This window comes from Ursus arctos, unplaced genomic scaffold (genome assembly GCF_023065955.2).
Source record: "Ursus arctos isolate Adak ecotype North America unplaced genomic scaffold, UrsArc2.0 scaffold_25, whole genome shotgun sequence".
Taxonomy (NCBI): domain Eukaryota; kingdom Metazoa; phylum Chordata; class Mammalia; order Carnivora; family Ursidae; genus Ursus; species Ursus arctos.
In genome coordinates this window covers 24,281,424-24,307,267 of record NW_026622930.1, presented here as the reverse complement: position 1 = coordinate 24,307,267, position 25,844 = coordinate 24,281,424, and the positions used below count along the sequence as shown (strand labels likewise).

The window sequence follows — 25,844 nt, the reverse complement described above, 5'->3', positions numbered from 1 at the left end:
TGCATACTGAGGCTTGAGACCCTCGGTTTAGGGACGAGCGTGGGCAATGAGGTTTGCAAATGCTGCAAGTAACAACGTGCAGAAGTAGGAAACAACAACTCTCCACGCTCCTACTGCCTGGAGACAACGGAGGCCCCTCGGCACCCACTCTGGAGACAGGAAGGAGCCCCCCTTCTCCAGGGAGGCCGCCCCCCGTTGCGGCGGGCGGCTGTGATTTGGGTTCCGTTCTGCTGGCAGGGTGGAGCCTGTCATCTGGCCCGGACAGAATTATTGCTTCAAATTACATGGTTGATTATCAATTACTTGTGTCCGTGTGAGAGCATGTGTGCGTGTGTGCATAAGTGTCTTTGCAAGTCATTAAGGGTCGTAATTCTGGATTATCGTTGATTAACGAGAGGGAGGCCTGGTACCTCCAGCAGCCGGGATGGCAGCCCCGCAATTATGTCCCAGCTGATCAGTAATTGGCGCATCGCAAGATGATTTCTCTCTCTCCGCTGCCTCCTCCCAGCCTCTCCTGCCGGCTCCGCAATTAGCGCCATTGCTCATTCCCTTCCAGCCTGGGCTGAGTTCATGGGCCTGCTTTCTGGCAGGCGGCCGCTCTCGGGCTGGCGGGTGGTGGAGGCGGCGGTGGCAGAGGCACAGGGGTGGGGGCATGGAGCTGGCATGGGCTCGCGCTTGCTGAGAACTGCTGTGCCTGTCCTATCATCATTCTTCCCAGGGAGCCCGGGAGCCAGGCTCTACCTCCCTGCCCCAACTCCCAGGGCCTGGCTGGGGAAACTGAGACTCAGAGAAGGAGAGGGACAACTTAGAAAACAAAACCTCCGGATGCCTGGGTGGCTCAGTTGGTTGAGCATCTGACTCTTGATTTCTGCTCAGGTCATGATCTCAGGGTCGTGAGATCAAGCCCCATGTTGGGCTCCACACTCAGCACAGAGTCTGCTTGTGATTCTCTCTCCCTCTCTGCGCCCCTCCCCACCTCAAATAAATATGTAAAATCTTTAAAAACAAATCCAAAACCAACAAGTCAGAATGGTATGGCAACCTGACTTCAACCCCCTGGGGCCTAAGCAAAATCAAAGACATACCCTCCTATCATCACTCCCATCCCTGGGAGGCTGTAAGGTGGTTGGTTGTCTCAGTTTTTGTCCTACAGAAATTGCAAACCGATGCTCCAGCTCCCAGGGTGGAGGAAGGCCGTTGGGGAATGTGCGGTGTTCATTAAGGCGGCGTCATCGCCTGCCGGGATTATGGCAATGGCCTCCTAACTCTTCTCCCACCTCCACGTTGGGTCCCCAACATCGATCACGCGGGAACAGAGGGACCTTTATAACATCCTGTTGCACACTCTGCACGATACCCTCCCTCCATCCCAGGTAACTCCCCGTTGCCCTCAGGATAAACTCCGGGTCGCCGGTCCTCACTCCAGCCACCCCCTCTGCCCCAGTGCAGACCCCTCGGCGCCAGCTCCCTCCACACCCCCCGTCCTGTCCTTTGCCCCGTCCAGCCCTCTCCCTGGATCCCCTTTCCCTCCTCCCATCTTCTTTCACCTGGGGCACACACCTGCGGGGAGGCCCTGATACTGCTCACACTTGGGCTCCGTTCCCGAGAAAGGGTTTCTGCCCTCCCCGGGAACCGGCAGTTAGAGAAGCAGAAACTCAAAGGACGGCTTTACAGGGGTTTCAGGGGATGGGGAAGGCGGGGCTGTTCCGGAACCTTCCACATAAAAGACTCTGCAGAGCCACCAGGCAGTTTGTTTCTGAGCCTTGCAGCTGTCTTGGCCATTTTCATTTTTATCTACTTAGGGTGGTCAGCAGGTCATGGCAAGCGGGAGACGTGATGCTAATGACTCCGGCTCCACGTGGCGACCATTCAGGAAAAAGCTGCAATGTTCTCTCTGCCACATTAATCAGAGAAACACATCAAGAGCTGTTGCATGGAGACAGCTTTCCTCCCAGTACCTGCCCTGCATGCTAATCACCACCCCTCCTGGCGGTGAGTCAGCTCCATGCCAGGCGGGCGGTGAGGGAAGGCCAGCAACGCCAGCTCCATGCAGTGGGGAGCAGCCAGAGGGGTGGGAGCCAGGCCCCACACCCAAATGCGCTGCATAGGACCATCGCTGAGGCCCCCCGGGCAGGTGGGGATGGCAAATCCTAGGAGAGTCAATCCAAATGTAAACCCTGGGCTACTTCCTAGAGTCTAGTTCTTACCCAAGTCTACCAGAGAGAATTCTCCAGAAGCTGATCCCTGGACAGAGTCCAGGGTTAAACCAAGAGGGACCTCACTGCCAGGCACTTTGATAACAATAAGACGTAGTTTCTGGCAGAGCTTCACATGTGCCAGTCACACCTGCAAGCACTCTCTACATATTACTCATTTAATCCTCGTAAAGCCGTATGAAGTGACTACTGTGACTATTCCCACTGTGCAGATGAGCAAGGCGACACAGAGGTTAAGTAACCCATCCAAGGCCACACAGCTAGTAACAACAGACTGGGTTTGAACCCCAGCAGCCAAGCCAGTCCCCTCCACTGCCTCTCAGTGCTCTGCTCGAGCTCAGAGTCCCCTGAGCCCCTGGGAACCGTGGAAAGCCTCTGAGTGCCTTTTGCATGTATTCATTAATTCACTCATATGGCTACTGTTTGGAGAGCACCTGCTACGTACAGAGCACCTGCTACGTACATGGCGCGGTACCAGGCACAAGAGAGACAAGGAGAAACAAAACAGGCGCGGCCTTCAGAGGGAAACTGGCATCCACATAATATTTCCACAAATTCCTAGTAATTACAAAATGTGGTAAGAGTCATGAGAAGTAGCAGGTTCCATGAAAGCATATAATGGGAGACCCGTTCACACATGAGAGCCCTCATTAGGTCTTGCAGGTTTTCGGATCCCCCTTCTATCATCCCGTCCACAAATACATATCAATCGTTTGTACGGGCTCCGTGCATCAGGACACGGTGGTGAGCAGGACAGATACCCTCATCTTCAGGGGCGGCCTGGGGGGAAGCCGGAGAAATACAAATGTTCCAGAAAAGGAATTAGGGCTAACTGTGAGGGTTCTGAGTGTTATTATTATTGTTGTTGTTGTTGTTGTTTCTTACTAAAAAATACTTCATTTCCTTAAGGGTCTCTTGCAGGGAGAAAGCAAGCAAAAGAAAACGCAGTTGGCTAGAGACGTTCACGTTGGCTTTGCCCACAGCTGCTACCGCGCGTCCTCGCGGGCCCTGGTGGTGGTTGAGCTCGGCCGTGCACCAGGCCCTTCGCGTCTCTCCGAGGATGGGCTGGCCACTGGCCACTGCCTCCCCCACCCCCCGCTGCCCCACCTCTCTGTGGGGGCTTTTCCACAGATGCCCGGGAATTCCCTGCCTATAGAAAAGACACCCCTGCCTTCCCTCCCCGTGTGGCGTCCTGCAAACCTGACAGAGAGCTATGGGAGGCCACAGGCTTTGGAGAAAGATAGGGAGCAAAAAGAGCATTTTTTAAAAACACGTCTCTTTTATTTCCCTCTTGGCCTCCATCAGCTCCCCACCTGGCATATGAACTTGTTCTTCCCTTATACGGCTCTGAGAAAAGCACCATATGGCCGTTCATCAGGCCCACGGGCTGGTTTCCATCCAGCCCACTCTGATTTCCTCCCAGGCTGGGGTCTGCAGAATGACCCGCCCTTCAGGACGCCTGTGGAGGAAGAGAGACAGGAACGGTGAAGACATACAGAGCTCGAACCGCCGGCCAGGAGTTGCTCTGGGTCCTTGCGTGTGGCGATGCCATCATCATCCCTACTTCACAGATGAAGACACTGACACGGGGAGATGTTCGGAGACATCCTCTAAGTCACATGGCTGGTGATGGCAGAGCCGGGATCCGAGCCGTACTAACCATCGGATTTTGCTGATTTGCTATCATGGAAAACCCAATCTTGGCTAAAGGGTGTTGGCAGGGTTAGAAGAAGGGTTAGAAGAAGGGGTCCTGCCCATGTGGACAGGAGAGGGGATGCCAGAGGAAAGACGGATAAATCCATGAGCCGGGGCAAAGCCTAGCCGGCCCTCCCTCCAGGAGAGCAGGGTCCGAGCTCAGTGAGTGAAGCCAGCACAAGCCAGGAGAAAGCCGGGAGGCTCTGGGAGGCAGCCCCCTTGCAGAGCTGGCCAGGGAGCTGCAGGGAGCCCTCAGAAGGCCCTGGAGACTGGTTTCCCCTTGCGCTCCTCGCCTAGGTCCTTCCCACCGGCTCCCCCCATCACTGCTTTCTCTGCTTTCCAGGAGTGAGTGACAAGCCCACCTCCTTGAAGCCTGCCGAGCTGCGAAGCTGCCCTGGGGTGTGGTGGGAGCAGAGGGACCAGGGCACAGATCTCAGCTCCATGTTTGCTCTGTGGCTGTGCGGCCAAGGAGCGCCCACCCGCATGCCCGTGAGCCTCACCGACAGGGTGGCGTGGTGCAGAGGTGTGAATGAGCTAAGTGTCAAGAACGTAGGTAGGCTCCTGGCACAGAAGAGCTGCGTGATCCATGCGTCCTGCCCTCATTCCCTGTCCCTCCTTCAGGAACAGGAAGGAGGAAGCAGAGGCTCCCGGGCGACTGGGGTTGGGCCGATGATAGGCCTAGCAGACACATAGGGCCTGGCTTGGCAGCCCCCCCACTCCGCCCCCCAGAGGAAGGAGCTATATTTGACATGACTCCACCCTTCGTACCCCCTCAGCCTTGTTGGGCTCCTCCCCACGTGTCTCCCCTGCTGCACGGCCCGCAGAGGAGGGCTTCACACCTCCACGGGTTGTCTCCACAGTGTCTCCTGGAAAACATGAGCCCACAGGGCAAGACCCGGGTCCCAAGTCCAGGACAGATGTCGGGCTCCTGTTGGCCCTCTCCCTTGTCCCAGGGGCCTTTGGATGGAGTCCAGGCAACACTCAGCTCTCCTACCCAGGACTTCCCCCTGGAGAGGAAACAGTAAGGGACATTGGAGGGACTCACTGTCCCCAGAATTACGGCTAAGGAACAGGAATTTGGTGACGGCTGTGGTGTATGAGTGAGTCAGGCAAGAAGCACACAGGAAAGGAGGGCACTTTTCTTTACACTATTTATTTTTCTCTCCATTAAAGAAAAATGTGAACGCAGAGGTAAAGAGAAAAAAGTGAAAGTTCCCTTGATTCCCATCTCTCATCAGTTATCACCGTTTTCCCCAGCAGGAACCTGCACTAGCACTACGTGGTGTGTCATCACAGGCTTTTGCCAAGCATTTACATGCACACACGCACAGACACACACGCGCGCACTCACGTGTACATCCATGTGTACAGGGGTATGGTGCCAGGGGCTTTGTTTTTCTTTGCTTTTGCACAAATACTACCCTGTTGACCACATTGCTCTGCAATTGTCTCCCCGTAACAGTGCATGCTGGACATTTTCTCACGTCAACATATACGGAGCATCCTTGTTGGTTGTTTTTTTTTTTTAAACTTCTGCACTATATTGCACATGGATGCAACACTGTGGATTCAATCACGCCCTTTCCACTCACACCCTCACTCGGGGTCCCCGTTGCTCACCTAACTCTGGGGAGCACGAATCAAAAGTCTTTTCTGGTAAATGGTGGCCCCGCACAATTCCAGGGGACGCCCTTCACATTCAGAATGCGGCAGTCCCTCCCATCCCCCATGAACAGATAAGGTGTCTCTGGTTCTTTTCCACGCACACGATTCTGCAGCCAGCATCCCCGCCCGTGCCTCTTGGCGCACATGTGTGGATAGTTCTCGAGCCGTTGCTACCTCAAGGTGGAGAGGGTGGGCAGAAGGGCACGCGTCCAACGTTTGACAGACCCTGCCATGATGTGGGGAGGGTGGCTTACAGCCTCCTGTGCCCCGCTTGGCCACACCGGTCCCCCTAGCACATATCCATCATGTGGCTGCCGGCCGGCCAGCGGCTTCCAGGAAATCAATTGCAAAGACAGGCGATTGTCATCAGCTTGAACACTGGAAGCCATCCAGGGAGTAGACTCAGTTGTAGGAGAAAATCATACTGGGCTCAAGACCGCTTGTAATGGAGACCCCTTGGTGACTTTCTGGAGGAGTTAAAAGAACACAGGCAGACACACTCATTCTTGATCATCTACCACCAGCCCAACTGCGGGGAGCACAGCACTCCGCCCTTGGAAGCTGCCCCTTCTTAGCAGCCGCACGGGAAGGGGGAGGCCTGGTCCAGGGCCCAGGCTACCGGCGTGCCGGCAAGGCGGCCCACGGGGCACCTGCTCCCCTGAAGGGTGGACCCAGATGTCCATCGGGTCCCCAGCTGCTCAAGGTCCTAGTACCTGTCCCCTTCTGCTCGCTGGAGACGTGGTCTGGCAGCCAGGCAGTGATTCTCCAGTGACCATCCCCTCTCCACCTATTCCCCGGGGCCGGGGTCCTGCAGCTGAATACAAGCGTCTCTCCCCGACCTGCACAAACACAGGTGTAGGCACCACTACTTCGTTCGTACAACCCGCTGGAGACCTTGGCCCTGCACCCCCCAGGAGGAGGGGGGGCCTCTGCCAGCGCAGTAAGTACGGGAGAGGGAGGTGCGGTATGGACAGGTCCAACATGTTCCTGAACTGGAAGGGTGACCAGAGCCTTTCCCTGATTTCAAAGGAGCTCTGTGGATAAGCGTTCACCCTCTAACCCCCTTTCCCGTTACTTCCTCTCTAGATCCCAGCTACCCACACCCACACCTGGCCCTGCACAGAAAACGTAGCCATAGCTATGGACTTGGAGAAACATACATTCATCTTCTATGCACAGCTGTCCCCCAGCTCTCCAGGCCCACTTACCTGATGATGACAGAAGTAACTCCGGCTACCATCGACTGGGTACTCGCGGTGCAGGGCACCAACTGCTTTCCATATGTGATCTTACATAATTTTCACTTGATAAGGTAGGTACCACTGTGATTTACAGGAGGGGAAACAGAGGCTCAGAGAGGTTAAGTATCTTGATCCAGGTCACACAGCTGGTTAGCGCCAAAGCTAGGATTAGAAACCAGGTCCTTGTCAGACTCCAGAGCCTGTGGGCTGAAGTGCTGGGCAACCTTGGCTCCCACTTACTTCACTCGCACTCCCCTTCCATGCAGCTCTGTCCTCTGTTTATCCCCCCTTCCCTGGTGCTCTGCTCTGCCAGGGCCTCAAGTGGTCAAGATCATCAGGGTTCTGTTGGGAAGGCAGGTCCTTATTCTGCTTGTCTCCAACCTCCCCCAACTACCCAAGGACCGACGTCCAGTCCCAAGCCTCGTGCAGGAGCCTGGGTCATTTTTGCTGCCAAGGAGAACCGGGCAGGGTGACAGGAGCAAGTTCCAATCACCGGTTAACACCCCCAGGCTGGTAACATCCATAGCGATGAAGCTTACCTGCTGGCCTGAAAAGACGTCCTCGTATATTGCTCGATTGAAAAAGGCAACAAAGCAGGGCTTTTTTTCTTTTTCTTTTCTTCTTCTTCTCCTTCTTCTTTTTTTTTTTTCCAGTAATCTCTCCGCCCAACATGGAGCTCGCACTCACAACCCCAAGGTCAAGAGTTCCACCATCTGAGCCAGCCAGGTGTCCCAAGAAAGCAGGTTTCAAGCAATGTACAGCAAGAAAACATTTTATTGATGAAACAAAAGTATTCTCTATGTATCAAAGCATAGAAAAGGGATATTTGCCAAGTTGCTAAGAAATGACTTTTGTTGTCTTCTCTGGCTTATCTGTGTTTTCTACTTTTTTTCAATGAACATAGATTATTCACAATATTTTAAAAAGCAATAAAAACGAATCAATCCCAGGCTGATTGTACCTCTCTGGGTCCCCGTCCCTACCTCCAACAGCTCTCCAAAAAACCCCGCACTCCCTAGTCCTGGGCATTCCCTTCCCTCCCATCGTTTCCACATCTGAGTAGGGGTGGGCGTGCTCCTACCTGCACCAGGTCGACCAGGGGGAGGTGTGAAGGCTGCACCCCTCCCTAGACTCCTCTGCTGACCACCTCAGTCCAAATGCACAGTGCCCGGAGGCCCTCTTCCCTCTCTCCTGCTGCCTTTTCACGGAGGAGGAAATGCTCTGCTCTCTACCGCATTGCTTGCTTCTCAGGCCGAGGCCGACTTCCTTGAGGCCAAGGAGCTGGGAGGCCAGGCCCTCCAGGTCCTGTGGATTTGAGCCCAGGGCAAACAGCTCCTCTGCAGAGAGGTGATTCTGCCAAAATGAAGAGGGAAGGGAAAGACATCACAGAGCGCCAGATCATCGGGAAAGAAAGAGCAATGCCTTGGGATGGGGCTAGGCTGGCCCCTTCTAGCAGACTCTGAGGAAGCAAGGGAGGAGATGGGAACGGGGCTTCCCGAGCATCTACCGTGTACATGCGGGGGGCCCTCCACAGACATCTCGGCCCTCAGAACGGCCTTCCCTTTGTGCAGGTGAGACCCCTGGGCCGGGACTTAGATCTCTCGTGCTTCACTTCCAATCAGAGCAGGCTCCTACCCATGATTCTGGATGGAGAAATTCGTGTTGGCTGACAGCCTCTCCTCGCCTGTGTTAGCCACTGCCCAGGCTCCCCGAGAACCAGGAAGACCCCTCTGCTCAGGAGCAGGGGCTAGGAGGAAGCATTTTTCTGAGGGGCTGGCTTTGGGAGCACCTCCTAGTCTAAGGATGAATTGCTAATTCCATTGTTCCTGCCATTAAAATAGCAGAAATCCGAAGGCAGCCTATGGGGCCTAGAGAGTGGCCTAGGGCTCAAGGGAAAGGAGCAGAGGCCCTCCACGGGTCCCCTGAACCTCCATCTTCAAATCACATTCCCAGAGGGGGCCGTCCTAGAGACCCAGAAACCAGGCTCCTGTCCCCACCCAGCCTCTTACACACACTGGACAGATGTGGGATTGGCACACCTAATTGGGAGGCAGGAGACCCTGGTATTCCTCGAGCTCGGCACCTCACCACCTGGGTTCTCCAGGCCAAGTCACTCCTGGCCACCACACCCCCCTTCTACTTACACTGGGTTGCGATGTCAAGAACTGTTTCAAAGGGTGTTGCTGAAGTCTGCTCAGCCCCTGAATGGGAGTCTGCTATTGAGTTCCATGCCCTGAACATTTTGGTTTGGCGGCAGGTAGTCGAAGCGTGATTGTTAGCGACATCCTGTGGACACAATGGGTAACTGCACTCACCTGGACGGAAGCCACAGGGTGACATCCAACTTCCCTCATTATGTGGAGAGGAGCTGATTGCAATTAATCACACTCATCACCTTACACAGGGAGCTGTCTTGGAGCTGGAAAAGAATCCCTCTCAAAAGCAGAAAACAACCTTCCAGCCACAAATTTCATCAGCCTCCAGCTTTATATCTGTTTTCATTTAAATTTGTCCCTTTTCAAATACTGACCTGATCGAAGAGTCTGGTGGCCATGGAGGGACAGTGATGTCAATAATAACATTCAGAGAAGAAAAGCATTATGGGCTGTTTACTCTATTCATGAATTCCATGCATTATCTCATCTGATCTTCCCGACAACCCAAGGAGGTATGTGCTCTGATACCCATTTTTGGATGAGGAATCAGCAGCTAGGAGCATAAGGGGAAGCTAGGGGGCAAACCTGGGCAGCCGGGCCTCAGACCCCATTCTCTTTGCACCACTCTTTGCAGCCTCACTGCCTGTGTCTACCCCCCATGGTAATCCCCTGAGGCTGGAGAAAACCCCAGTTCCTGGGGCCCTGGCTTTAATCCTCAGACTGAATGCCCCCGGAGTCACCCTCTGGGGCAGGGAGAGGCAAGTGGACACGAGTCGTGTTAGGGTTTGACAGGCCTGGGTTGGAATCCCAGCTCTGCCTGTCGTTAGCCCTGTGACCTTGAGCTCGGTCCTGAATTTCACTCTCCCGAACTGCCAAATGTGGGCCCTGATCCCCTGCCTCGGAGGGTGATGTGAAGATTACAGAAATCACTTGCTGCTGAGTAAATGCTGCAGAAAGGACCGCTATTCTTACCTGCAAGGTGTGCAGGTGGACCTGTGGAGGGACCAGCCCGGTTGACTCCTATAGGTGGCAAAATCTGCTCTAACCGTTCTAGAAAATACCAGTACGGAGGGCTAAGGCAGGGGAGGGCCAGCCTTCTCACCCTTAGGCTTTTCAGAGTGAGTGGCTGATGTGTCATGGTTCAAAGGATCCCCAAAGGGAGGGACTTAGACAAGTTGGTACAGCAGACACAAGATCCGGAGACTTTGGGCTCCCATCTTTCCACAAAGACACTATTATCCAAGCAACAGGGTCCCTGCAGGATTCGAATCCTGGCCTCCAAGTGTCTGCAGAGACCCTGGTACTGTGAACCAGCATCTGTGCAGTTCGGGAAGCACAACCGAGAGCGGAGGGGGGAGGTGGAGAGGCTACTTCCGGCTTCACTTCCCACTACTCTGTGGACCCTGGAACTTCGTGCTCTTCCTGCCTTGGCAGGATCTCAGTGCTGAAGGCTCCTCCCCCTAATGTCCCCATGCCCCCTCCTCCTCGGGCCTCTGCAGATGAGGGCAGTCTTTCTTGCCCCTAACTGCCCACCAGCAGGGGGATGGCCATCATGGTGGTGGGCCATGAACAGGACTGTTCCCACCTACGGCCCCAGCCCCTAACACGGTGTCCAGCACGTGGAAGGTGCTCCCTGGTAAAGGAATAACTGGGACATCTAACCACAAATGGTTGAAGAACCCACGGGTGGAAATGTCCCCAAAGAGAATGGCACTGAGGCCCCTGACCATTCTGAGCAATGTATGAGGCTTCCATGGTGCCACGCTTCCTGTTTCAGGTTGTCCCAAGGCCCCAGTATAATAGACATCAGTCTTAGTTATCTATTGTTGCTTAACGGATTACTTCAATAGTTGGTAGCTTAAAATAATAATGAACATTGGTCCCCTCACAGTTTCTGGGAGCCAGGAACTGGAGAATAGCTTCCCTGGGTGTTCCGTCTCCGGGTCTCTTGGGAGGCTGCAGTCAAATGTCAGCCAGGGCTGCCGCTGTCCGAAGGCCTGCCTGAGGCTGTGGGACCTGCTTCTAAGGCTCCTCGCTCCTGTAGTGGCAAGTTGGCGCCGGCTGTTGACAGGCCTCGGTGCCTTGCCATGCAGACCACTCCATGGGTCTGCTTGAATGTCCTCACGGCATGGCAGCCTGTTTCCCTTAGGATGAGTGAGGTGAGAGAGAGCAAGGCGGAAATCACAACGTCTTTTTTTAGTCTCTCAGGGTTGCTGTGACAAAGTACCACCAACAGGGTGGCTTAGCACAGCAGATATCTTCTCTCTCATGATTCTGGAAGCGAGCAGTGTGAGATCAGGGTGTCAGCAGGAAGCACGATCCAAGACCAGAAGTGGGGAGTCTCGATCCTAGTTCTAGCTCTCCCACCAAAGGACCTAGCAGAGAATCCTTTCTTGTCTCTTCCAGCTTCTGGGAACCCCAGGTGTTCCTTGGCCTGCGGCTGCATGACTCCACACTCTGCCTCTGTCTTCACATGGCCTTCTCCCTGTGTCTGTCTGCTCTCTGTCTCTCTTCCTAGAAGGACACCAGTCATTGGATTTAGGGCCTGTCCTAATCCACTGTGCCCTTGATGACACCTGCAAAGACTTTCCAACTAAGGTCACATTCACGGGGACTGGGAGTTAAAGCTCCAACATGTGCTTGTGGGGAACACAATTAAACCCACGCAGTGACCTAGCTTAGGAGTCATAGACCATCGTGTTTGTGATAGCAGGTGCTTGGTTACAAGGGTCAGCCCTGTTCAGGGAGGGAGGAGCCCACACAAGGGGGAGAAAATCAGGAGGTGAGGACAATTGGGGGCCCTCTTGGAGGCTGGCTCTCCCCGTATCAGAGAGCAGACCCCATGTGCAGCAGTTACAAAGGAAACAACGGAGAACTGGCTCATAGCACTTGGGCCCCTCAGCCTATCATGGATATGAAAAGGGTCAGAGTGTAGAGAACAGCAGGGTTTGGACATAGAAACCTTCTACAAGAGTAAAGTGTCCTGTGAGTCCCACCTTTAACAGGGTGGGCGCCCTACCACCGTCATCGCCAGCCTCGAGCTGGGGGCTTCCATGTAACCATCCGGAGCCCTGGGCCCCCACAGGCCTGTGCCAAGAGGATGCATTATTCTGGGACTGGGCCGGGGGCCCTGTGAGTGCTTCCCAGGGACGAGATGCAGGCTGTGGGAGAGAGGTCCAGCGTGGGTTCATTTTAAGCCCTGTAGCGCCTCCAAAAGCAGTAAAGAGATCTTAGCAGGAAGAAGCTGGAAGGGGTTGCAGATTGCCTAGGGGCCGAAGATGTAGTTACCAGCGGTTTACCTGGAAGGGAGATGCAGATGGGACCCTTGGGACAGAGCCTCAGAGATGGGGATCTCTGAAGAAGCCGGGGGGATCGGGAGATCGCCCAAGAAACAGCTTTCACCATCTGTTGTGCCCAGAGGGCTGGCAGCTCCACTGTGACATACGAGTTGCCCTTTTCAGGGCCCCTGGGTGGCTCAGTCAGTTAAGCGTCTGCCTTCAGCTCAGGTTGCGATCCCAGGGTCCTGCTCGGTGCAGACCCTGCTTCTCCCTCTGCCTGCCGCTCCTCCTGCTTGTGCTCGCTCTCTCTCTCTCTAATGAATAAATAAAATCTTAAAAAAAGAAGAAAAAAAAAAAGAATTGCCCTTTTCCCCTGTTCTCACATACCCCCCGCCCCCGCCCCAGTCCTTCCCACTCAGACCTTGGAAGCAACCAGCAAGGAAGGGGAAGCGGTCAGGTAAGGAAAAGACAAAAGCCTGCCACAGCCCCCTCCCTGCAGGCCAGCAGCCCTGACTACAGACCTGAGAGCAGAAGGATGAAGATTTCTTTTCTCTGAAGGGAGACAAGTGTCATTTCTATGACTGGATGCTTTTTTGGGTTTTTTTAAAGATTTTATTTTTAAGTAATCTGTACACCCAATGTGGGGCTCGAACTCATAACACAGAGATCGAGTTGCAGACTCCAATCGCTGAGCCAGGCAGGCTCCCCTGTGACTGGATGCTTTTCCTCTCTCAATGGATCATGGGTTTTGTGACATAAAATGACCTTACCTTACCTGAGCCTAAACAGAAGGGGCGTGTCTCCCTTGCTGAGCAGCTCACGTGGACGGCGAGAGGCAAGAGTTGAGTGGTATTTTGATTACACCCCATATTCAAGGGGTTGGCTTCACTGAACTCAAACTTTCTCAAGGGAAGTTGGGTCTTCCATTTCCCACCCCCCACCTCCAATGACAGAGCCTTGACCCACAGGGAGGTTCCTGCAGAAAATGTTGTCTCAGCTTTTGTCCAGAATTGAAGAATGTTTACTACTTTTTTCCTTCCTATCTGTCTGGAAGCGACACCAAGAACAACAAAAAAAAGGGACTCCTTGTCCCCAGCAAAACACCCACACCCTCTGAATTCTTCACCCGGTCTTGGCCTGACTTCACCCTTGGAGGGGGAGGCGAGGCCTGAGGTCTGCAGGCTGCATGGGCTGGAGGACGGGTTCCTGGGAGGATACAGCTCCGCCTAGAAACAAAAGCTGTTTTTCGAAAGCTTTGTGCAGTCAACTAAGTGGGGGAGGGGTCTGGGCAAAGCCAGACTGAACACCAGGGGGGACATTTCTGCTAAAAAAAAAAAAAAAAAAAATCTAAATTCCCCAGGGTTGCTGGAGCCGTGATCTGATCAGTGCTTTAAGGGTCTTATTCATTAGTATCGGGGAAAAAAATCATCAAGTTGCCTCTGCAACCCCTCTCTCATCGTCCTTGCAGAAAGGTTGGGTAGCTCCGTCCCTTTTTAGGAGGCAGGCTTGTAGAGGAGGGCAGACCGTGGAGAGAAAGTACCAGGACCAGGCAGGAGCTGGGGTTCTGCAGAAAGTCCAGAGTCTTCAGAGCACTGGTCTGCAGATCAGACACCCACCAGGAAGCTCTCAGAAAAGACCCAGCTGAGCTGAGGCGTGGGCTGGAATGCAAGTGGGGATGGGAGCCTGGGAAGCAGAGGCATTCCACAGTCAGAGCTTCTAGAAAAGCCCGCCTCCCTCAGCACGGAGGACACAGGGAGTAGAGAGACCCCTGGTTCTCTAGATTTCAGTAAAAAGCATTTATCGTGCTAAGGATAACAGTGGTATTTCAGACCTAAACAAGCCTCGTTTTTTCAGTCTATTAGAGAGAGAGCTCCAACACTCTTTAAAAGACGCCAAGGCCTTAAATAAATCTCTTTGTCACAGGCCACCCCTTTCTCTCTCCCGGGGGCCAAGAAGCACTCATAACCCCCACTAGGCAATGGTTGCCCTCTTGGATCAGTTTCCCAAAGAGCTTAATTGGGACCAAGTTGCTTCACTCTGCCTGGAGCTGACAAGCCCTGGAGGGTCTCAGGGTGAGGCCTTCCCTGGTGAGAACACAGCTCTTTCAGGAAGCTCAGTTTCCCAAGTGTGTTTGGACTGGGGAGTAACTCCAGAGTGTTTGAACTCTGCATGGGGTTAGCGGGGCTTCTCAACCTCAGCACTGACGACATTTTGGGCTGGAAGATTCTTTGTTGTGGGGCCTGCCCTGTGCTTTGTAGGATGTTTAGGATGCGGCCTCCACCCACAGGATGCCAGTAGCATCCCCTCCCTCCCCTTCCCCTCACTGTGACAATCAAAACTGTCTCTAGACATTGCCAAACCTTCCGGGGGACAAAGCCATTCCGGGTTGAGAACCACTGGCTAGAACAGTGTCCATTCGGCAATTAGACAGCTAAGGGGATCCGGGGCAGAGCTAGGCTACACATATCCCAAGAGAATTTTCCTCACTCTACACCAAGTCTTCACGGCCCTCGTATCAAGGCTTTCTTGGTTGCACTAAGTGACAGAAAATTCAACTCTAAATGACTTAAAAGGGGGTGGATGTCATCTCTCCTAACTGAGAAGACCAAGGACCTAGGCATAGTGCTGGATCAGGCCTAGTTTGACCCAGAAACTCAAACAATATTATCTGGACTTGGATGTACCTTTATCTCTTGACTTTGCTCTTCCTCACATTCTCTTCGCGTAGGGGCAAGATGGCTGCCAGCGCTCCAGTCCTGTATGTTCTGGTTTGAGACTTGCGGAGGGAAAAAATGCCAAGTGTTTTTCTTTATGCATCCCCAGTGAAAGTTTCATTGCACTTCATTCCTCTGAGTGGGTCACAGGTCCATCACCAAGTAATACACTGGGGAAGGTGATGACCTAATTGGCCAGGCTATAGTCACGCGCCTGCCTCTGGATCTAGGAAGAGAGTCAACTCTGTGTATAGGACCTTGAAGATGGAAAAGTGGGAGTTCCCAATAGGAGAATCAGGGTACAACTAGAGGAGAAGAGAAAGGATTCTGGATGGCAAAAAGCAACAGATAGGTACCAGCCTTCATACTGAAAAGAAGCTCATTGTTGTGAAATACATCAAGGTGAGAGGTAACAGTGTAAGGAGGACTTTGTTGAATGGTAGTACAAACTTGTGCCACAACCATTGGAATCAACCTCCAGGTGACAAACTAAAGCTTTCTTACACGTCTCTAGGACAAAGTGACAACTGATATGGTTCATTCAAATGGGTTCCTAAAATGGAGACTACTAGAGTTTCACCAAGATTCTTCTTCCCCTTCCTCCACAGTAACACAGTTGTAATTGGGCCCCAGTTGCCCGGCTGAAGACAGCATTTCCGGGATTCCGTTGCAGCTAGGTGTGACCATGTGACTTAGTTTGTACTATATGAATAGAAGGGATGGCCAGACCTATGCCTTAAGATGGTGGGCCTGCCTGATCGACACTGTTTCCCCTTCCCTTGAACCAGAACATGAACTTGCCTGAGACCCAGCTTTGACCACACAAGTGAGAAGGATGCCCTAGGAGATGACAGAGGAGGGTGTGAGGAAGCTGGATCCCTGAATGACCGCATGGAGCATAGCCTCCTTCCAGTCCAGAACAAGTAACCTAAGTGAGAGAACAGTTTCTGTCTTTTCTAAGTCACTACTATTTGACAATCAAGTTTTCTTCATATTCTAATATTTTTGAAATTCACTATGTTGTTGGCCATACACAGCGCTCATCAGGGACCACTTTAAGTCAGGCCCCAGGAAAATATGTCATGGGTCTCCTGTCTATATAACAAACTAACTTAGAATCTGTGCATTACAAAATGCATAAGTTCATATGCAGTATAGTGGTTTATCAATGAAGATTCAGAATAATGGGTAGAGAAGACCTGCTCAGGTGTTTGTTTATTGTTCAATCAATGCACATGAGGGTTCCTTGTGGCCGGGCACCATCTCTTCATGTTGAGACCCAGAAACCATCTCTTCGTAATTTGGTCTCAGCCACTATGAGAAAACGGTAGCAACGTATCATCACGTTGACTAAACACTGAGCACCTAATCATATCTCTTTTTTTTTCCCTGTAATTTTATTTTTTATTTTTTTTTAATGATTTTTTATTATATTATGTTAGTCACCATACAGTACATCCCCGGTTTTCGATGTAAGGCTCGATGATTCATTAGTTGTGTATAACACCCAGTGCACCATGCAATACATGCCCTCCTTACTACACATCACCGGTCTATCCCATTCCCCCACCCCCCTCCCCTCTGAGGCCCTCATCTAATCATATCTCTTAAGAACACTCATGCCAATGCTCTGCTTCAGCCTTGACCTGCCTTTGTCACAGACTGTTGATTGCTTGATGTTATGGAGGCTTCCTCTCTGTTCTGGAAATTGCATATTGTGTAGAAGTGACGTCTTGTGTTCATTTGATAGAGTTTCCATGTATTTCCAGCTGCAGGCACCCTCACTGGCCAACGCTAATGTTGAAAGAGGAATTTTAAACAAGTAACAGTGGTAACAGAACATTTGGTTTTGAACTTAAAATATACTTAGACCATAAAAGTCAGTTTCTATAGTCAGTTTCTGTCACCATTTGAAGATGTAAAGTGAGTTGCTGACTTGTTTTCCAGACTTTGGGCAGGACCCATCGCCAAGGAGTCCCATTTTCCAAGGCAACAGTGTGTGGGTCAGGTGCCTACAGACACCAACCCTCGCCCCAGTCCTAGAGAGCACTGTGCCAGCCACACCTGTGTACACGCACACGCAGCAGGGGAGTGTCCTCGCTGCCCCCCTCCCCCGCCCCCTGCTCCCGCAGTGCCCTGGGTGCTTCAGGTCGGAGGCCCTTATGTCCACATCATCCAGCGGGGCAGGGCCAATGGAAGAGGATGTGAGAAAAGCCCAGGAGGGGAGGGGAGAGGTGTGATGGAGGAGAGCTACAGTATGGCTAGCTGGCAGAACATGGGAGGTGATGCCCCCTGCCCCCCATGAGGCCAAGACCTTCACCTTGGAGGCTGCTGAGAGACCATGAGACAGAGGGACAACAAGGTAGCCATGAATGGGTGAGCCATAGGCCACAAGATGTGCGAGATAAATATTATACTGAAACAGGAGAAGGGACAAGGTTCTAAGTGGGAAATGGCAACACGTCAACAGACCCTTTATATCAAAATCAATTTAAGGCCAATCTTTAAAAAAAGAAAGAAAGAAAGAAAGAAAGAAAGAAAGAAAGAAAGAAAGAAAGAAAGCCAATCCATCTGCTACTGTAATTCTAATCATCATCCGACCCAGAGAGCTTTAAAACTTCCCCACTTAGATGGATCCGGCCCAAAGTTCGGGAGATGGGTGAGGGATGCCTAGGCTGAGAGCAGTCTTTGCTGCTGAGGTTGGGACTTTGGCGGAGGCCACTCATGCTACAAAACATTGTTAATGCCAAAGTCATGACCATTTAGTGACACCCGCTGGACTTTCCAAGGATATGACACAATATAGCCTGCCTTTTGTTGTCATAATATATTTTTGTGCCAATGGTGAGTGGGTTGCAGACGGGAGCAGGAGCTCTGCTTTTCCTGGTTTCAGAAGTTCTGTTGTTTGTCACTCCCTGCATATGAAGGATCCTTCTGGTAAGATCAAGAAAGTGCCAGCATCAGACTTGAAGAAAAGTGTCCATGGCTTGGAAAAAATCCCAGGCATAATAGTGAAACACTCTTTTAAGATATGCTGCATCACCAGTGCTCTTGGTAGGAAGAATGATATTGTTGGGGAAAACTCAGCAATGATTCTAAGATGAGCAGTGGTTCAGAGGAGTTGGCTTCCAATGGCAAAGAGGATTTGACCGATGCTAGATGTCAGTGAGCCCACGCACATCCATCTAGCCACCATCGCCCATTCTCTCTGGTTCTAGGACTGGTCTCATCAGACCGAATTTTCCACTGTAACTTAAGACAAGGTAGTACATCAGGATGGGTTCTGTCAGTCCCAGGCCTCATATTTGTGCTGGAGACATAAGGTGTCATGATGTGTGGGCACAGAACCACTCCCAGGGAAGACGCTACAAGCCTATGAGAGCCACAGCGATGGGACTGAGCAGCTGTGATTTCTTCTAGCTTTCCCTCTAGAGAATAACAGATACTTTACAGTTTGCGAAGCATTTTTATTTATATTTATTTTATCCCCTTCCATTGTCACAACCCTGGGAAGGAGGGCAGACATCATCATCACTCCATTTCATAAATGAGAAATAGCAGCTCGGAGAGGTAAAGGGACTTTCTCAGGGGACTCTGGCTTGTCAGTGACAGGGCCTGGATTCAACTGAGATCTTTAATGCCACACCCTGGGCTCTGTCCGCTGAACAGTGAGGTCTACTTTTAGGGCCATCCCATTTCTATTTTTGTTTTTTATATTATCTGTATCTAAATACATTTGACTCTTGAACAATGAGGGGTTTAGGGGCGCCGACCCCTGCACAAAGTATCTGAGTATAATATAATTTTTTAAAGATTTTATTTTTATTTATTTGTGAAAGAGAGAGAGAGAGAGCACAAGCAGGGGGAGCAGCAGGCAGAGGGAGAAGCAGGCTCCCTGCTGAGCAAGGAGCCCGATGGAGGGCTCAATCCCAGGACCCTGGGATCATGACCTCAGCCAAAGGCAGACACTTAACCTACTGAGCCACTCAGGCTCCCCTGAGTATAACTTTTGACTCTCCCCAAATTTAACTACTAATAGCAGTACTGTTGACTGGAAGCTTTACCAGTAACATAAACTGTTGATTAAAACATATTTTATAGGGGGCGCCTGGGTGGCACAACGGTTAAGCGTCTGCCTTCGGCTCAGGGCGTGATCCTGGCATTGTGGGATCTAGCCCCACATCAGGCTCCTCCGCTATGAGCCTGCTTCTTCCTCTCCCACTCCCCCTGCTTGTGTTCCCTCTCTCGCTGGCTGTCTCTATCTCTGTCGAATAAATAAATAAAATCTTTAAAAAAAAACATTTTATATATTGTATGTATTATATACTGTATTCTTACAATATCGTAAGCTACAGAAAAGAAAATGGTATTAAGAAAATCTTAAGAGAAAATATATTTACAGTATTTTATTGCATTTATCAAAAGAAATCTGTGTATAAATGGATTCACACAGGGGCACCTGGCTGGCTCAGCTGATAGAACATGGGATTCTTGATCTCTGGGTTGTTAAGTTCAACCCCCATGTTGGGTTCTGAACTCCCCCCCTCTACCTGAATTCACTGCTCTTCTGTCCGTGTTCCCAGTCTCATTACAGCACTTAACAGAACCGATCTGTGACCTGTGTAGGGGTAGACACTGTGTGTTATTCTTTACTGTGTCTCTAATCCTTAGGAGGCACATAGCCCATAGTCAATGTTTGTTGGTTTGATCATAAGTGACAAGATGCCTTGGGATGAGAATATGTTAGTACTCAGTAGTGTGACAGGTATTCGCACTTCTGTGGACTGGGCAGAGGAGCTAGGGAGAAGGTGTGAGGATGGAATAAAGAAGCATAAGGCAAATATCGACACAGTGTCTGCTTTGTCCAGTCCTCCTGTCCCCTCTGTCCCCTTTCTTCTGCCTGACATTGGGTCTGAAAGCAAAGGTCAGGCGCTCCGTGCGAACACAAGAGGTCTGAATGATTTCTTGACAATGGCAAAGGATCTGAGGGAACAAGATGGTGGAGGCAATGAGCAAGACGCAGGTCCTGCACTGGGATCCGGAGAAGGTGAGCCGGAAACCGAAGCGTGCAAACAGAAGGTGGTGGGGCAGAACTCTGGCGCCTCAAGAGCTTCCTCTTTTCTTTGTGGATTCCGGATATAGGCCACTCAGGAGGGGTAGCTAATGAGTGTGCGCGGGACTGTCTGCCAAAGCTGTCAGGAACAGTTACTTTGCACCATGCCCTGGTACCTTCCCGAGGAAGGTGGGAAACCAATCCAGCAAACACATCAACTCCAGGGAGAGGGGCTACTCAAACCCCAGGCTCTGTCTAGCAACCATCTCCCCACTGGGAAAGAACTCCCCTCAAGTGATTGGAAGACTCCCTAATGCAAGATCTGGAACATTCTAAAGTCCCTCCTGAAGTGGAGGGAGGAGGATGACATTATTGCAAAGTAGGCAAAGAAAGGCAAGGGGCTTCTTTTCAACTGGAAGGTGCAGAATAGAGGTGGGGAGGCTGTGAACACCTTGGCAGCAATTATGCAGAAAGCCTGTGGTATAGACGCGGGGCAGCATCACCCCACCCAACAACACTGGCAGTGTCAGACTCCAACAAGAGCGGTGTAAGAGCTGCTAATTACTGAGATTCCAATAAGAGCTATGTCTTAGAAGTGATTTTGAACTGATTGCAGCTTTTTGAACTGATCGTGGCTATAAGCTATAAAGGAAGGAATCTAAATAAAAGTGAAAAATTCCTTTGATCAAACACAAAGGAACTCTTCCAAATAAAAATACCTTTATTTTCCATACACATCATAGCTGTCTGTTTCACACGTGTAAACAAATGATTTATACACATCTACTAAACACAGAAGTTCCTTGAGACAGGGACCACACTTGTTCTTCCTCTTAACTCTTGACAGTTTCTAGTATAGGATTCAGCGCACAGAAGATGCTTACTGAATTGAATTTAATTGAAGTAATCGCTGTATTAATGATTTGATCAGATAATTGTCATTTTTTACGGTAATGGGCTACTGTAAAAGGAATTCTAGGGTAAAACAATACAAAAGGCCATTCTAATAGTCTTAAATCCGGGAAAACATTCCTATTTTTCTAGAGGCCCAAAAGAAATATGCAAATACAGTCATTCTTGAAAGCCAGCCACCCTACATTCCACAACAGACACCGTGTTGATTGTGCTGCGTTGCTAGGCAACCACTCGGTAATTCCCTGTGTAATAGAGATGAACCTGTCATCTGCTTTCTTGGCTGTGTGTGACATGAAGAGACAACAGGTAAAGGACAGCCAAGAACACCTGCACCTGGGTGACACAATCCCTCCTTAAGTGTGATGACACAAGAAAATCCCCATGCCCTGTCAGAAAGTGCTGGAGGGAGAATTTCGTTCACCTATTAGCACAAGACAGCCTGGTGAATTCTCTTGGATTTACCCTGTGGGTAAATGCTGTGGGTTATCCTGTTATCCCCATCCAGAAAGCAGGAGACCAGAAGCACTATAGCTCTGCGTGCGGATCAGGAAGGGCTCCAGATCAGCGGGTCCCATGACTCCAGCTGGGATGAGATTTTACCAGATAAAAGCAGCCTTTTAAGTCTTAAAAGGGACACTCAACATCTCAAAGAAACCGAAGTTGTGGGTGAATAAACTGCGCTTTTTTCTACCTGAAGAAAATGCTCTTAGTAATTTCTTTGTCTGGACAGGACTTCCCAGACCTTTTAGGCAAATGAGTTGCCTTGTAAAGGCTCCAGTGAACTGTAGGTATTGACAGCATTGTCTTTGAAATAGGCTGAAAACCCGACGAAGAGCTGGAGAATGAAAAAGGAAATGTCTCAAAGCTTCTCTAACATTAAGAAAAATGGAAATCAAATTTAAATGCCACTTCCAATTTGGAAGGCTAAGAGTCCTCATCTTTCTCGTATGACGTTTTAAAAGGACCACCTCCCAGATTAAAAAAAATTTTTTTTTGCCCACTCCTTACTCCCATAAATATATTTGAAACTTCTTCAGAAATTGTTTGCTTTTCAGTCTCCTGTTTGAGACTGAATTTTGAGATTTTGGACTCTGGAGAGCGAGCAGATTCTGAATCGAGATGAAGTCAACCAGATAGTTTTGATGAGCAGCTGGGGAAGGCTTCAACCGAGCATCTGGTGCCCATTTATCCAACCTCTGGTGATGCTGACTTAAACTAGCCCAGCTGGCCAACCATGCTTTGCGAAGCTTGTCACAAGGACCAGCCCTGCCTAGCCGGTGCTGGAAAAAGGAGTGCTCATGTGTGACGTTGTGGGCTTGTCTCTGTCTGCAAAGGAGAGCCGCTCACTACATCGGTCACCTCTCTTGACTACTGGGTTTTAGAAGGTTCTTCACAGAATTCCAAACAAAGTCAGCCACTCCAATAGAGCCAAATCAAACGTTAGGGAGGAGGATTCACCGGCATTGTTGAGCAAATGCCCAGAACAGGAGAGACCTTGACTCTGGCAGGGTGGGGGTATGGTAAGAACAACAGAGGCTCTGGAATTTCTTCGCCAGAATTGCTAAGTGTTGAGGAAACCTGTCAGCAGCGACCTTCACCCGCCTTTGAACAAGCCGCAGTGATAGATACTGTTCTGTGCCAAAGGTTTGGAGGTGGGGCAGAGCAGAGGGTGTCAGGGAACTAACGAAAGAAAAGCTCTCCAGTCTCGTCTTGCACCAATGGCCATATAAGTGACCCCCTCCCCAGGCTGGTGCAGGTTTCCTTTTCTAGAGCCTTGTCGGTGATGTGTGAGTGCATGGTCAAATTTTCAGGAAGCAGGGGTCCCACTAGTGACAACTTGGTTGAATACTTACTGTGTGGTGTTTTTTGCTTTGTGGGAGAAAAACAGATGTAATCCCTGCCCTAAAGGTGTTTAGACTGCAGTGGGGAAGGCAGATAGGTACCCAAGAAATTGCCATGCAAACCAGTCTAGATCAAGCCACCAGAGACGGCACGTGTTTCATCTGGGGAATAATTAATGTCTGTGTAGAGGCTGGTCCTGATCTTGGGCTTTGTAGCCAGCTTCCTATCACTAAAGTGTCGGGTTCCACTGAAGGGCCCCGGCCCCCTTCGGCTTTCTGCTGCCCTGGCCTGCATTCCCTGCCTGCTGGCAGCCCCATGCTGGGGAACACAGCTGAGATCCCAGGGCTATTTACAGAAGGAAGAGGAGCCCATAAGGCAAGATATGAGATGTGGCCCGGGAGAACCAACAAGTTAAAAACCAAATGGTTTTACACAAAGGGGAAATTGAACAGCTTTCTGGGTCATCGAGTGAAAGAGAAATTGTGAGTGTATGTCAAAAACTTCATATTCAGTGTGGGGAGAGGACACTTTTAAAATATTTCCGCTATAGTGGCACCTGGGTCATGATCCCAGAGTCCCGTATTGAGCCCCCTCCCCAATCAGGCTCCCTGCTCAGTGGGGAGTCTGCTTCTGCCTCTCCCCTTGCTCCTCTCTCTCTCTCTCTCTCTCTCTCTGTCGTGTGTGTGTGTGTGTGTGTGTGTGTGTGTTTATGCTCAAATAAATAAAATCTTTAAAAAATAAAATATTTCCACTATAAAGATTCTAGGTAGACCTAACAGGTAAAAGACAGCTGGTGAGAGGTTTGAAATCAGCATTACCTTCCGCCCCCACCCCCCAACTATCTCTACCACGGGCAGAGTAGACCAGATGGAAGTGTTGTCTGCAAAGTTTGCCTTTGTGGTGTGCAGTCTCCATTCCTGGCATCCTTTCCTGCACAAGGGCTGTACCTAGTGCCTTCTGGCTCCCCACTGGCCTCCTCCTCAGCACAGCAGGAAAGGGTGTGGTGGTACCACTTCCACTGTAATATGGAGGCAGTCTTGCAGATGGCTAAAAGCAAGGACTGTGGAATTCAAATCCTGGCTCCACTCTTTACTACCAGCCACCCTGGCAAGTGACATGGCGTCTTTACCTTAGTTTACTCCTCTGTAAAATGAAACTAGTGATACCACAACCACCTCATGGGACTCTGTGAGGATTAAATTAATAAATCTAGGCAAAACACTTAAGACAGTGTCTGGCAAATAGTAAGCACTCTGTGTTGGTGGTCCTGAGAAAAAATTTGTCTTGGGTTCTAGACTAATTGCATGTCAAGCAATTTTACTTATGAGAATTTCAGGTACAGGCGGGAAGTTAGAGAGCTATTTGGAAGGGGCTGCCACTGCCCCTGAAACCAAAGCCGTGCCTGTATATTACTGTCCTGATCACAACCTAAATGTTATTCTTTGCTGCTCCTGCTCTTTCAGAGCCTCTGAGAATGTGAGCCCCAAACCAAGCTGGCTGTGGGGGGCCTAGTCACCGGACTGCTAAGGAAAAAAGGAGCATGCATTCCACTTTCACCCACTTCTGCCCCTGCCAGCCTGGGATGTGTAGATCCCTCTGCCCTCTTCTCTCACTGAATCCTGGCTCTGGGACTCCGAAGCGCACATATACCTACCATCCCAGCAAGCCTCTTAACACACTGTGACGTGGTCAGTGCTAATACTGCCAGATTCAGACTAGAGGCTAACTATTTTACAGATGACCAGGCTAAGGTTTGGAAAAATAAAACAGATGGTTCTCAAACGCTGGTCCAAGAACTGATGCCAGTCCTTAGGGTGATGTTTTCACTGGTCCTCAGGAAAACTGGAAAAATAAGAATCATGCAATGAATTTTTCATAAAGGAGAAATTATTTAATTTTTAAGTCATGAGGTGATGGCCTATCTTCCTTTCTGTGTATATATGGGGGAAGACGTTAAAATGCCCTTCTTTTAGGGACGCCTGGGTGGCTCGGTCAGTTAAGTGTCTGCCTTCAGCTCAGGTCATGATCCCAGGGTCCTGGGATCCTGGGATCAAGCCCCGTAACAGGTTCCCCTGCTCACTGGGGAGTCTGCTTCTCCTTCTCTCTCTGCCCCTCTCCACTGCTCATGCTCTCTCCCGCACACACTCTAAGAAATAAATAAAATCTTTAAAAAAAATTTTTTTAAATGCCCTTCTTTTATAAAATGGTATTGAAAGAAGCGGGGATTTGAAACTCGATCTTTTGAATACTTTCACTGATATTACACTATTTTAATTACTTTAAAATAGTTCTAAACTAACTTTAATTTTAAATTCAACTTTAAATATTAAAATAAGTATTATACAATTATTTATAAGTATTTTAAATTATATACCATATCATATACTTGAAAATTTCTTCAAATGAAACTCAGCACAAGGTTGACTCTTCATGGTACCCTCATGCAGGATTGAAAATGCAAATCCTCGCATGGTTGGGGGAGTTAACAACTTAATGAAAGAGGCTGGGTGGAAGCGCAGCTTCTGGCTCCAGACTGTGGCACTCCGTGACAGGAGAAAGGAAAGAAGCCAAGTTGCAAAGCCTTGAGTGTACCATTTAAGGGAGCAGGTCTCCCCCTGCTGGCAGTGGTGGTGGCAAAATGAGTCTTTAACCACAACGTGTACTGAGGACTCCAAATGGAAAAGACTCTACAGCAAGAAGACGCTGTGCTTGGAAACCCACTCTCCATCATAGGAACCTTAGCCTGAACATGGGTGCGACAGTAAAGATTAAAGATGTCATGTCACCAGGAAACTATCAACCAAGATGCTGATTTACAAACCCTGGCAAATTAACAAAGCCAGGAACAAAATTTTTTTTACATTGGTATGGCTATATAAAAATATTACCCATTTTAAAAAAATTACCCATTTTCATGAATTGCTTATTTTATATCATTAATGATAAAGAATCATACTCAATAAAAATCACACCTATCAGTAAATTGGTCTGATGCACTTGGTTCCATTAGCAAAGTTGCCTTTGAAGTTCAAGTTATTGATACAGCATGGGTCTCTGCTCATAAGATAG

At 50.2% G+C, this 25,844-nt stretch overlaps 2 long non-coding RNA genes across 2 annotated transcripts; one reads left to right on the top strand and one right to left on the bottom strand.

The window, feature by feature from the left end:
- Positions 1-1,175: 1,175 nt before the first annotated feature.
- Positions 1,176-7,765, top strand: LOC130544806 (uncharacterized). The gene is made up of 4 exons (XR_008961423.1): positions 1,176-1,373; positions 1,803-1,992; positions 3,126-6,888; positions 7,471-7,765. It is a non-coding gene; the product is annotated as an uncharacterized LOC130544806 (long non-coding RNA).
- LOC113270300 (uncharacterized) lies at positions 5,047-15,059 on the bottom strand. The gene is made up of 6 exons (XR_008961422.1): positions 14,936-15,059; positions 8,962-9,103; positions 7,899-8,170; positions 7,357-7,530; positions 6,785-6,979; positions 5,047-6,043 (listed from the first exon to the last, which is right to left on the bottom strand). It is a non-coding gene; the product is annotated as an uncharacterized LOC113270300 (long non-coding RNA).
- Between the last annotated feature and the right edge of the window lie 10,785 nt (positions 15,060-25,844).